At 41.8% G+C, this 14,434-nt stretch overlaps 1 protein-coding gene across 2 annotated transcripts in view; it reads right to left on the minus strand.

Moving 5' to 3' along the window:
• Nucleotides 1–3,291, minus strand: part of IBTK (inhibitor of Bruton tyrosine kinase) — a 53,240-nt gene extending 49,949 nt beyond the window's left edge. For both annotated transcript variants that reach the window (XM_064707453.1, XM_064707452.1), the window contains exon 1: nucleotides 3,110–3,291. The gene's annotated coding sequence lies outside the window, so the exon portion shown is untranslated. The remainder of the gene's footprint in view (nucleotides 1–3,109) is intronic.
• Nucleotides 3,292–14,434: the final 11,143 nt, after the last annotated feature.

A 14,434-nucleotide genomic window follows, 5' to 3' on the forward strand; every position in this document is an offset into this window, starting at 1 on the left:
TCAATGTGCACTGCATTAAAGTAACTCAACTGTCAAATTAGTGACATGGCCCTGAAACCCATCCTTGGCCTCATTTACTAAAAATATATTTCTCAAGACCTTAAAATTGGCATAACTTCATTCCATTCACTGCTTTTTTGTCAGAGTTTAATAATTTATTTTTTCAGTGTTATTAATTTTACTAAATCACACCTAAATTTTACTAAATTTACACTTGATTTTACTAAGTCACACCTAAAATACACATGGTGCAAAATTACCTAGCTCTCCTAATTTGGCTCTGCTAAAACAGAACTAAGTTATGGTTTCTATTTTTCATATAAAAGAAGCATACAGCTTTCCTTGTCAAGCCTAACACCCTTCCTTAAAAAAAAAAAAAAAACAGAAAAGTAAAAATAATATGGTTTTTCTGAAGGCACTAAATTAATTTCCTTTTCCTTCTGATAGTAAGTTGCTAAGTGAAATGAGACTGGCAACATCACACATTTCAGGAAGGTTAGCTCTATCCTTATAAGGGTATTGCAGTATCTTAAATATTTCCAGTGCAGAATGGAAAGGGATTGTTTTTTAAACAAGCATGCTGACATTTCTCCACGTTGGTCCATTCACATTTGTTTCATAACATCACAAAAGACCTGTAACCATAACAGCACAGAAATCCTTAAAATATTTGTACCTAAGCAAACTTCACTAAACAGACTACTTGATTAGAAAGCTAATAAAAAACGGCTTACAGAAATAAAGCCATGGGAATTTGCTATCATGTTATCATGTTACCACTTTTCCAGGACTTTCTGTTGACTGTATTCTTAGCTAAAGGCAACTTTCACTAACACCTATTAAAGAAACAGTTTAGAATCTGACAAAAGTGACCAGAAAATTGAGGCTAGGTAGTAATATAACAGTCTTAGCACTGGCATTAAGCAAGATATCCTCAAGGAAACACAGATGAATTCCTAGATAAACAAAACGAGTGCACCTTTCAGGTACAGGTGGCACACTGTCCTAGCCTTTAAAAACAGTTAGACTACTAATTGCTGTTCAGATTACACATCCACAGATAGTTTAACCTGTCCACAAATTCCTTGTATGTTTGTTGAAGAACAGGCAAAAATCTACACTTTCCAACCCCTTGAACAAAAAATGTACTTTCTGGGGAGAAAAGTGATTGAATGTACAAGGAAAAGCAGGTAAATCTAAGCTATGCAGTAGATAAGAGTGGTTTAGCAGCCTGAAATTCCCACAGAGAGACCTTTAAAAAAGCAGCTTCTACTCGACTATATAATAGGAGCATTGAGACACAGAAAACAAGGGTTCTGCTCTCCTCAATGCACAAAATATCAGAGTCCTGCTTCTAGTTCAGATAGCAAGTTTTAAGAGAAGCAAGTAAGTAGAGAAAAACTTAGGAAGAGTCACTAGGATTCAGAATGTTTATGGAACAACCCCTGAGTACCAGCAAATTGGATCTCTTTTCTCTTTCAGCTGTGGCTTCAGCAGACCACCCAGAGCCTCTGAATAAGGTGTCTGTTACAAAAGAGGAAACATCAAAACTCCAGTCCCTTTTACTCCTGACAGCGGACAAAGCAGTTCACTTCAAATTTCACAATTCCTTCAAATTTCAAAAAAGATTCAGATGATATATCAGGGAGGATTTTCAAATGACAAACTGAATGCACGTGAGGCTCTCAAAACAAGCCAGACAACAAGCAAACTGCTCAAGTTATAAATAAATGTGACCTGCCCAGAAGCAAAGCTATGAAGGAAAACCAATTTGCTTTGAAAGACACCACATTCCACCATGCCCACTCCATCCCTTGGGCCACTGCTGCTCCTTTTCCTGGGATGGGGCCTCTGTGCCACCACTCAGCACATGTACACCCTGGCACAAGTGACCTTTAGAGGCTCTCTCCAGATTTTCTGTACCTTCAACAACAACAGCATAATCCTTATCAGAGTGAGACATGCAGCAATGCAACAACCCTAATTCAGTTGCTCCTAGCTGAGCTAAGCAGCACTGCCAATTAAAGGCTGACACATCTGTCAAAAAAAGACCAAAGTACCACTGGTAGCTAAATTCAGCTACAAACGTCAGAGCACATCTATCACTTGGGAATCATTGTACATAAACAGTAAACTGTGAAATACTGTGCTCTGCTTATCTAGAAATACCGAGGACTGCTTATGCTTAATAACTTAGTACTATTTAAAAAAATTAAAACAAAGTGCTATAGGCAAAAGTACAGTGAGGGCAGCTACAGTCACTTCCACAATGCATCAAGATCTTGCTTCAGGCTTTATTGAAAGAGATAATGCTGAAGGGAAGTTAAACACAACAAACCACAAGTGCGCACAAGAACTTCACCCCACTTCAAATTATGTCCGATAAATCCATCAAGGACTTTTCCATCTTGGGGAAAAGTGACAGTTTTGAATTAACTGGGAACTTCTGGTACAGTTTTACTGCAGCCTGCCCACACCAGATGTCGGTGGGCGATTACTGTTTTTTGCAAACCACAAACTGTGACCAGTTTCCACAAAGACAGACAGCTACACTGACCACATAACCAAAAAAAGAGTTGTATTTCGCTTAGGAAGCCTGCATGGAAGTATCCTCCTAAGATAACTTAGGATACTTTAACGAGACCGCAGCTCTCCGGTGCTTACGGTGCTGGTCCAACCCAGCAGCACCGTGAGCTGCTACCAAAAACAGACAAGCAGAACCAAGAAGGAGAGAAACACGCCAGGCTTTCCCTGAAGCCACAGCTAAGGAAACCTGGCCAGAGGCTCCTGCCCGTGTCAGGGCGGGGGAAGGTCTGCAGTGCTTCAGGGAGCCAGAGGGCAGGGGCAGGCAGAGGGGCAGGGGCCGTGCCGGCTCCCACCGCACGCGTCCACGGAGCCGAGGAGCGCCGAGACACTTATTGACACAGGAGGCCGAGCCACGAAGCCGGTCCCCTCCCATTCTACGTGGCCGGCCGTCCTTTACCCGCCCTAGCTGCCTTGCCCGGAGCTCTCCCCAACCCTTCAGCCGCCCACCGCCGCCGTCCCGACCCCTCCGCCAGGACCGTCCCCCGAGCGGCTCCCCCGCCGGACTCTCCGGCCCGCCCCTCACCAGTCGCTAGATGAATGGACTCGGGCGGGCAGGGCGGGACGCGCGCTGGGCAGCGCGGGGGCTCATCCTCAGTGACTCCGGAGCAGGGCCAGGCTAAGGCTGCAGCCGCTACCGCGACAGCTCCGCCGGCGACAGCGACGGCGACAGGCGGGGCCCGCGGCTCTCAGCGGGGCGCACCGACAGCGGCCGCCGCACCCACGAAGAAGCGAAACGCCGATTGGCCGCCGCGCCGCCGCACCTCGCGCGCCGATTGGCTGCGGCTGCCGGCTGCCGCCTCGGCCCCGCCCCTCACTGCCGAGCCCGGATTGACTGACAGGCGGGGTCAGGGGGACGAGGGGGCGGGGCCCGGGCGGCCGTGGTGCTGCAGGGGTTAAACCAAGATGGCGGGCGGGGGTTTGGGGTGGGATTATCGGTCTTTGTGTGGGGCAGGGGAACGGGCTGGAGTTATCGGGAAGGGGGCAGAGCTTAGAGGCCTCCTTCTGGCAGTCCTGGCCGGAGAAGCACCGTGCCTTGCTGCGAAGGGTGGGATGGGTTTCTGGTAAGGTCACGCCTCCCTCCTGGAGGGCTCAAAAGCAAATAGTTAAATACCCAGCCTGTGGGTCCCCTAAAGTAATGGGGAGAAAGCAGGGAGGAGGCTGTGCCCATTCAGACTGTGTTACACCACAGCAGCTTCTCTCTCTGACAGAGCAAATGGTCTAATGTGTCGGATATAGCTTGATTTTTTGTGGGGCTTTTGACACCGTCTCGGGGCAGTCTCGTAAGCAAAGGCGGTGTGTGCGCAAGGATCGGCACAGCCGTGAGTCCTGCGGGGCACAAGGATCGGCACAGCTGCCCCTGTGAGTCCTGCGGGGCACAAGGATCGGCACAGCCGTAAGTCCTGCAGGGCACAAGGATTGGCACAGCTGTGAGTCCTGTGGGGCACAACGATTGGCACAGCTGTGAGTCCTGCAGGGCACAAGGACTGGCACAGCCGTGAGTCCTGCGGGGCACAAGCAGTGGCACAGCTGTGAGTCCTGCGGGGCACAAGAATTGGCACAGCTGCCCCTGTGAGTCCTGCGGGGCACTCCGGGAGGGCTCAGCCCTTCTTGGTGGATGTCTTGGGTGATGCAATAGGTGGCACAGGTTGCAAATTAAATCTGGAACAGGATTAGGGTGTACTGTTTAAGGGCAGGAAGCTGAGCCCAAGACAAGCGGTACTCAAAGTAAAATACAGAGTAAAACAAGCACATATCAGCTTTTAAAAAATAAAAGAAATTGATATATTTTTTTCCAAGAAAAACATTAATGATGTATTGATATTAATGTAATGGCCAGAGTTCCTATATATTTTTTAAAGCCACAGCATTATCCCATGCTGTGTGAGCATTATGACCTTAAAACAACATAGCTATCTTTAATACCACAAAACAGTTGAAAAAAAAGTTATGCTCTTCAGTAGGAGTTCAATTTGGGAAAGATCCAGTATGAATTGTATTTAGGTGAATCCCAAGCATTTTTACCCGTGCCATCTGACTCAGTTAATGTGAACCATACAATCTGCTCTATGGTTTTCTCTGTATAAACGTTTAGTTTGCCAGCAGACATTCACCATTATAACTAAAACTGCAAGCTGCATGAAATTTATTTATGCATTATTTTCCCAGTGATAGTTTCTTAGTGCTTCAGTCACAAATAAAGGTTGGAGGTGGCCACACTCCAAGTCTGCTGCCAGCTGGCCTAAGGACAGAGATGACCATGTGGGGACATGAGGAGGTCCAAATACAGCTCAAGTCAGTTCTGAGCAATGCTTTGTTGCATAATAACAAATTCAAGTGAATAGCCTGGACCGACTTTGGAGCAGCAAAGAGCATGATGGAAAGACGAAGAGGCTTAAAGTAGAATAATGTCTCAAATTCCATATGAAAAACATAATATCTGGAAGCTGGACTGCCCCTTAGGTCCAGCTTTATAATAAATGCTACTGTGAAGAATAGAAAACTGCAGCAAGCAACACAGAAAAGTGGGAAAACAGAGTCATGAATAGAACCTGATTAGAGTTCAAGCCAGAAAAAATTTTGCCAGAATAACCAAAGGGTTTTAGCAATCGTTTTCTATGCAAGAGTTTTATCTTTGCAGAACTTTTAATATATGCTTGGAAAAATAAGCTATTAACTGTTGTTTATTGTTTAGGTTTTTCTAATTTACTCCAGCCTACACAATAATATAAATTCCTGCTATCTTGTTTGCTCTGCAAAAGCAGCAGCAAACTATTCACAGAACCAGGATGCTGCAGCTTGATTTGCAGAGCTATGTTGAAGTGCAAAAGTAATGTTGTAAAACAAAAGTAGCTCAAACAGGGTAACTTGAGCCTCTGATTAAATTACTATTTGGTTTTGGGTTTTCTGCTGTGGAAAATTGCAACACTGTTGCATAAAATACTATTTTAAGTCTTTTGGAAAAAATTACAGATGTTGAGATGAAAAGCCAGCGAGTCACTGAAGAGTATTTTTAATTGGGCAGTCCAACAGCCAGATTTGTAAGTTCCTGACACACGTAGCATGTGTCTGTCAACAAAGAACAGTTCATCTGGCTTTTTTCAGTCTGTGATGAAAAGATCTGAATTATCAGAAATAAACAAGTAATTATAGGAAAAAATATGTCTCTAACTGCTGTTGTTATTTTATAGAAGCTCTAGACTTTAATCCATAAAAAGGAAGGAAGAGCAACACTTAAAAAGGAAAACCAGTATACTTAGCCATTTTCAGAATTTGAGGAGGAACATCAATTTTGAGCAACTTAACTAGCCTACAGAGTGTATTTTTGTCTTTATATGCTTCTCAGCTCATTGAGTGTTGAAGAATTACAAATTGACTGTGCTCTCAATGTGTGTACTCATTTAAGGTTAGGGAAGATAAATCTAGGCTATAGGGAGGACATTACCCCATTAGGCAGCTTTCTAGTGACCTATTAATCTTATCCATCCATCCATTGTAGTCTGCACCAGATTTAGGCTACTGGAGGAATTAGAGGAGGAGATTTAAGTGACAGAAAGAAAAAAAAAAGAACTTTGTGCTTTATTCTGTCTAAAATTGATCCTGAATGTTGGGGGAAAAGAGTGATTTTTTTTTTCAGTCAGTAATCAAAAAGTTCAATCTATATATCAAAAATAAAAATAATTAATTCTTTCCTTTTTGGCTATACTAAATGTCAAGTGACAGATTTCTGTCTTCACATATCTATTTATGTGCCTTAGCTGGCCTCATTATTACCAGTGTCCTCTGGAGCCTTGAGTAATAACTGTTATTGGCAGCAGTAATACTCTGCTGAAGAAAATATTAATCAGGTTTAACTTCTGCTACTAAAAAAGTTTCTCATGATCCTTCTCTTTAATGAACTTGAAAAAAAAAAGAGTATAATATACTAGAAAATTTATATTACAGAACTAATAAAGCAAAATTCAATGTAACACCTCTTACAAGGGAAAGCTTGCAAAAAAAAAGTGTCTCCAAATTCACTAAAACTATTGCATCTTGATTTAACAAAGCTTATCCTCTTACTCAAACAGATTGGGTCATTAAATTCCTGATGTATAACAATCTAAGAAAAATGTGGAGAAGTCCAAGGATCAAACAGCATGGAAATGACAATGGTGATGGATGTGGGTTTCCCAAACTGATCAATCTACTTGAGAGTTCCCCTGTGAAGTAGGAAACAGAGAGGTGGGAGCTTCCAGGAGCTTTCTCTCTGCAAACCATGGCTCCAGAAAAGCAGGTTCATCTTGCATGGCTGGAGCACCTTGTGTACCTGTGCCATGTCAGAAACTCCATCATCTCCTCTTCAGCTTCCAAGATTTCCAGCTTGTCTAATTAAACCTTGGGAGCCTCTCTGATTCCCAAGGTAGATTTTTCTCTTATTGTAGTTGTCCAGGTATACAAAAAGGATAGGTTGTTATCAGTGATATGAGATGTGTGTGGTGACAATGCATTGTCCCCCATTTGTTCAGAATTCCCATATTTTTAAAAAATGTTTTGTATCCTGTGATAAAGGGCCTAACATACATGAAAGAAAAATTATAATGGTATCCCACAGGTACTAAAAGAACTTTTGTGGGACCTGGTAAAGGGACAGTTACTAGAATGTAATCTTCAATAAAATCAGAGACTGCAGTATATGTAAAGTTATTGCAGTAGCATCTGTTGTGTGTGAAATATTTTGCAGAAGAGCATGATTTTAAACAAAGTGGTTGTTGGACTTTATTTTGGGGGAAGTTTATTGTACAAGTGCAGCAAAAACTTCACTCTGTGGTCTCTCTTTCCTGCGTCACCATTATCTTACTAAATAGAAGGAGCAAGGGTGCAGATTATTTCAGAGCATCAACCCTCTGTGGAGAGGAGAGATGGACAAAAAGACAAGAATGAAGCCAATGTCTTGGGCTTCATACCGACTTTCCAGTGAAAATCTCAGAGTCCACATCCATGGCAAATAACACTGCTGGTCTTTGGCAGTCTCACAGAGAAGGGAGAGGAAAGATCATGGTGGCTAAGAGAAAAAGAAGATCTGTTTTTCTCTTCTGAACCAGTGGCAACAAAGAGAAACTGCCTTTCTTGCCTTATTCTGATGATGGGGAAAAAAAGAGATTTTTTTTAAAGAACTTTATGTAAAGACTAGGTAAACATCCTGTTTATGGTACAGCTGTTTTGTTTTGGTTTTTTTTCCTGTCCATTTCGTGCCGAAATGCAGCTATGTTGGTGCTATCCCTGAAAAAGGCATCTGACCCCCTCTCTTGCATCAAGCCCCAGGTAGAGTGGCCATGCTGGCAGTGGGATCTTGCTGTGCTCAGCGTGGGGGGCAGAGGGAGTCTGGAATTGTCCTGCACCACTCGTGTCCATCCCTGTAGCAACTGACTGCTCTTGTGGAAGGTGTTGGTCCCCAGTAGCGCTGCATTAAATAGTATGTTGGCAAAGATAGCATGGCTTTCCTTCCATCACCTCCAGACAAGTCTCCTCTGGCCTTGCCTTACTTCGTTTTAGGTCATAAAATGCTCTCTTGATATCAGTGTTGATAGATAAAAAAACAATCTCAGGAGAATAAAATCTCCACAGCTACTAGCGACACACCTTTGCATTTACCTTGCAGTGCCATCTACAGTCGGGAAAGTCTTGTGACACTCAGATGACGCCTCAGTGTTGCTCAGTTAGCAGGCAATTCTGCAACAAAAACTGTGGCACCGCAGTTTTCTTTGCAAGTTCAGCTTGTGGAGTGCTGGCTCGGAACTCGAGGCATTTCTCTTGATCTAGTTTCAGCTGTGCCAATGGCTTGCTAAATATTGCATCAGGGAGTGGGAAGAGGATTCATCCTTCCTCACTCCATGGTGAGGTCTCATGGTCTGTCTCAGCAATCTAAATAAGCACCTTTATTGGGACTGCTAAAAACAGGAACTTAACTTTTCTGTTTTAAATTGTCCCTTGTATGAAGCTGTTTGTGATCACTGACTCCTCAGCAAAACAGAATCAGAGTGGCCTGGGTTGGAAGGAACCATAAAGGTCATCTCATTCCAATCTCCTGTCATGGGCAGAGACACTTTCCACTAGACCAGATTGCTCAGAGCACCATTCAACCTGGCCTTGAACACTTCCAGGGATGGAACATCCACAGCTTCTCTGGGCAATCTGTTCCAGGGCCTCTTCACATTCCTGTAAATTATTTCTTCCTGTTGTCTGACCTGCTCTCAGGTTGAAGCCATTCCCCCTTGTCCTGTCACTGCATGCCCTTGTAAATAGTCTCTCTCCTTCTTTCTTGCAGGCTCCCTTTAGTTGGTGGAGGGAAATAACAGGTGGAATGCAAATAGGACTCTCTAAAATGAGTTGAGACATTTGAATGAAAGGGTGTATAAGAAACAGTAAATATTTCAATACCTAAAATGTGAGATTTGTTTTAGTGTGTGATAAAAGTGCAAATGAAGATCCAAATAAAACTGTAAAAGGGGTGATTAGAGCCTCCTTTTTCCACAATTTTTAAAACATATAGAATAGTTTGGGTTGTAAGAGACCTTAAACATCATCTCATTGCAGCCCCCTGCCATATGCAGGGACACCTTCCACTAGGCCAGGTAAACCCTTATCCAGGCTGGCCTTGACCAAACACTTCCAGAGATGGGACATTCACAGTTTTTCTGAGTGACCTATTCCAATGCCTTGCCACCCTCACAGTGAAACATTTCTTCCTAATACCCAAACTAAACCTACTCTCTTTTAGTTTGAAACCATTCGACTTTTATCTATCACTCCCTGATAATCACTTTCCATCTTTCCACAGTCCTCTTTTAGGTACTGCAAGGCTACTGTAAGGTCTTCTTGGAGCTTTCTCTTCTCCGGGCTGAACAGCCCAAACTCTCTCATTTGTGTTCTTAGGAGGGGTGGCCCTCCTGTGGACTCACTCCAAGACATCCAACATATGCCAAATTGCAGGGGAAAAAGAATAGGAAAACTGAAAATGCTCATTTTTCTTCTCACAGATAGCTCCAACCTACCCAGCTATCATGTAGGCCCACTGTAAATAGATCATACATAAATACGTTGTATTTCAGACAGAATATATCAGAAAATGTATAGATTTTTTCCAATTAACACCTTTAAGGATTTTTTTCTTAATAGCTTTCAATATTAAGTCTAGCAGCTTTGATATAACTGTTTGAGTTTCTGCTAAGGATTCTAATAGCAGAAGTTAAGCAGCAGAATTTCTGTGAACTGCCATTGTAATAAACATATATGGAAATTATAAATTCTATTTATTCTAGTTTCATAAAGAAAATGCACAAGATTTGATAGATTTCATACACCATGCTGATTTCTAAATTTTAATAAAGTAATCCCAAGTTTGATGTAATTATTTCTGATTGGTTTTTAATTTTGTTTATTTCCAGGTATGAAAGAGGTTTCTGTCCCCTCTTTTAGCATTGATTATGCAGTGTGAACATCCAGTACAGCACTGCAGGTACAAAGGAGTGTTTTAGTAATACTGTAGCCCAAAAGGTCATTAATGTCTCTGAGACAGCATGGATTGAGCAACAATACTACAAAAAAACTCAACTCTCTCCTGCTTTCCTTCCCAAATGAACAGTAAATTCAAGTACCTGGCCCCATGCCCTGGGACTAAGACCTCCAAAAATGGGAGTCCAAATAATACAATTGTAGTGTATCTCACTGCACTCATACCTGTATCTCATTTTTGTAAAGAATCAAGCCAGCTCCTATCCTTACATCCATTCTGAATTCCTCAGTGCTGGGTAGTCAATGATTACATGTAGATAACATTGCTGTAGATAATCATGGCTGTCTTTAGGATAGGTCTCTCTCTCTTCTGACTGGGAAGGTAAATCTCATGTCCCAGATCGTGACTCAAGGTGATGATCCACATCTTCATGACAGTAGGCTGCACTTTTGCAATGTAGTGGACACACTATAAGTACAGTAGTACAAACGTAAGTAAAGTGAAGCTATTTAGAAACAGGGGGAAAAAGGGGTTTTTTCCTTCTTTTCTTTTTATGTACCCAAGTGGTTAAATAGTTCCTGTTAGCTCTGCTGGGACATTCTTCTGCTGTTCCCCAGCACAAATTCATGCTCTTGTAGTTTGACTTGCTGTGTCAGACTAGCTTAAATACTTTCTCAAAAGATACCAATCCCCCTTTATGGTTTCATTACACAGCAAATCTTTTCAGATGTGCAAAGGGCAAATCTTTCCTAGCAACTGAACTAAAGGCATGGACCTCTTTCCCCAGAACAACATCATCTCCCGTGCAAACTGCTGCATGTATTCCTCATCTATTCTGGATGGAAGAAGCCTTCAAGTCGCCCGCAGGGAGAGTTCCCAAGGTACAAATCTGTGGACCAAACATTAATCAGTTGTGAAGAACAGGCTGCAGCTCGCTCAAGGACATCGCACGTATTATGCCACTAGATGCCACTGTCGAGACACGTTTGGTCTTTGATCCAGCTTACTTAAAAATAAATTAAACGAATGGCAAGATATATTTCTAAGCAGTATTTTGGATAGCGTTATTCTTAAAATGTGAGGGGGAAATACAGTCTAAGAAACTAAAATTTCTGGCTAAAATGGTATACTTTCCAGAAGTAGAACCAGGGAAACATATTTTCAGACTATGGCAAGTAAATGAGTTCATGTTGTATTTAGCTGTTTAAATAGTTATGGTACAATTTAGAGACAGAATGAAATTCTGTCAGATACTTGCAAGCCTACTCACATTTTCATTACAGAATCAAAACTAGGGAGAGAAGTTGGCATGTGAAATTTCTATTTCATTTGGCCAAGCAAAATTGTGAGTTCTTCGTGGTTTTGTCAGTCCTCTTATCTGGGAATATATATGCTTTCCTCACTGAGCTGAAAAAATTCTATCCTTTCTCATGTCAAAGACAGCTAATAACCAACAGCCCAGACAAAAAGAAAGGCACTGATAAGCTGGACCATTCTTTCATCTTCTTTCTCCAATAATAAAGAAAATAAGATATTTCCCATTACTCTGAAGGTATAATATGGAGTAGGAGGACACCATCCAGCTCTAAAGCAAACTTGCAATCCTATTGCTAGCTCTTGGAAACAGAAGTTATCTCTTAAAAATGTGCAGTTCTCCTGACCCAGAATGTGTTCACATGGTTCCGCATTTGTTTGGTTTTGTAGTTACCTGAAAAGCTATCCTTGTGCTAAATATTGTTCAGCTCCTGCCCAAGCTACTTGCAGGCAGCAGGACCATTTCCAGGCTTGGATAGGCGAGCAGAACAGGGAGACTGACCTGGAGCATCAGCTAAGAGTGACACTCTGCCGTAATTCTGATGCTGTTTTGATCAAATATGGAACTGTTTTAATTTGACATCATTTGGAAGTGAGATAAAAAGACTTGTGCTCAGAATCTATAAGTGGCAACTCAGTGAATGTTCAGTACTTTGAAAGATGAATTAAAACCTGTAGTATTTGAAATTCAAAATGATGTTAAAAAATGCAAAAACATTCATTCATTCATTCTTCATTTTTAAAAGTAATTTTTACCATGCATACATCTTCCCTAGCTGTTTCTGCTTAAGAGTTTGGTCAGCAGTAAACTGCTTGCAGAACATGTGGCTGCTAGTTCTTGAAAAACAGCCTTATGAGCTTGCTACTTGCTGTTTTTATTTTTTATTTTTTTTTAACAGAATCAACTTTTTAGGGCAGATTATATAGAGGATTGGATTAAGTTTTTACTAAGCCAGTAAGTATCATCTCAGATCAGTGTCAATAATGTAGTCCCACATCACTAGATCTATACTGAAGTGATGTGGATTTCAAAAGCACTCCTTTTTTTAATCCAAATCAGACCAGATCTTGTTTTCAGCAGAGCCTCACAAACCTGCTTGAGCCCGACAGAACAACTGCAGCAGAGCCATGGCAATAAATGTGTAGGACTGAGGACAGGATGGAGAGGCAGGAATCTTGTGGGCCAGCTATGCAAAAAGAAAGAAAACGTGGAATACACCACAAGCTGTTACACAGTTCACAGCACAATTCTGACATCTTTCTTATCAGCCATAACACTGGAATAATAGCATAATAGTACCCAGACTGCAAATAGGTGTTTTAGCAGAGGTATGTAACATTTCCAAGGCATGTAACATTTCCAAGGTATATGGGAAAATACTTCAAAATCACTGTGAGGGCCAGGACACTCCAGGTTGGCTCACTATACTAGTTCTGTTCCAGCCCTTCACATAATGAGAGTGTAAATGGAATAGGGACTGAAAAGAGTGCAGACTCCTTGTCCTGCTAAATAGTACATGAAAAGATAATGTTAAAAAAAAACCACAGATTAAAATTGATTTTAAAAGGAAGAAGGACTGGAAGCACCTCTCAGCTATTGCTGCTGTGTATCAGTTTACCCACCAATTACATAGTTAAGAAAACCCTGGGGGGTTTTGCCATGCTGGCTGGCTGTGGTGATAGGATCCCTGGCTATGAGACCTTGAGAGCTCATGGGGGGGACCCTGCCACTCCAGTCCCCAGCCCCATTGTGCTCTGACATTTGCTTTATCTTGAGGAAACTGCTCATTTCTCTCTGAACATACCCATTTGTATTTCAGGTATTCTTCCTTGCTCTCTCAGCTCTATTTTTATAGAAAATAGTAGAAAGAAACAAAGATCATTTTTCATGCCAAAGCTCATTAAGCAGACTTGGTTCAGCTCCCAAGCAAAAAGAAAAGGCAAAAAAGCAATGAAGGAGCCTGTTTTTCCCTATAATTCAATAGCATCCTTAAAGAACCAACCTGTGAAAAATTATTTTTGTCTGTCTTTTAGTTGCCTTAGGAAAGAGTTTGCAGCAATGTCTCTGTCTTATGCCTTGGGCCAGCTATATGGCAGCACAACAAAATCTTTATACTCTTCTTGCCAGTGCAGGCATGATTTACACTACATGGCATTATGCTATCCTTTCACCAAAGCACAGAAAAACAAGGCTGGAGAAAGATACTCAGAGGTGGTATTCTGAGGTAACAGACCCATTAAGAAATTTTTAAGTGACTGGTGTTGCACAGCTGTGAAAAGGATGAGACACAAAACACAATTTCTGCAGTAAACAGGCCTAAATAGGAGGGATTTAATGATATCATGTAGTCAATGTGATGATTCACTGGTTACTCTGCAAGGACATTGCTGCTACAAGCCCTCCTCAGGGTTGTTTTCTTCCTGCAGCCTACTTTTATATGACTTAAAGCTTTGTATTCAGTCTTTTTCAGCCTGAAAGATTACAGCCAGATTTTTCTCAACTCTGTCCAACAAAGATCTCTGTATTACCAGTACAGGCACTACCCTTGCACAGCAGCATTTGCCTTGTCTTGCACATAGCCAAACAGAAAAGCCAGCATAGCTTTATGGAAAGGACAAGCTGAAGGGGAAGAAAATACAGAAAACTTCTTCTATAAAAGCAGCTTCTGAAAACTAAGAAGCTTAATTTGTCTGCTGCAGTCTTTAAAGGAGTATCTCCCTTTAACAGCTAGTAAATCTCTGATCTGGGACTCAGCTGCTCGTCGCATAAAAATGGCATATGTCGCTGAACCTTCAGATGCCTCAGCACCTACAGATATTTTAAACTCATAAGCACTCACAAAAAGTTGTGTCCAGATGGCATAAGACTTAAACATAGTTTCTCTGTCTCCTTGGGACTTGATTATCTCCTGCCTTGCTCTTTAAATTGCTTTCACTGTTTGTATCTTCTAATTTATGTCTCTGTAAAGCATTGTCATTTTGGTAAGGTGAACTATACACACACCTGTAAGTGGCTGCATAGGATATAAAGTAGCAGAAGAT

The sequence above is a fragment of the Zonotrichia leucophrys genome, chromosome 3 (genome assembly GCF_028769735.1).
Source record: "Zonotrichia leucophrys gambelii isolate GWCS_2022_RI chromosome 3, RI_Zleu_2.0, whole genome shotgun sequence".
NCBI classification, from domain to species: Eukaryota; Metazoa; Chordata; class Aves; order Passeriformes; family Passerellidae; genus Zonotrichia; species Zonotrichia leucophrys.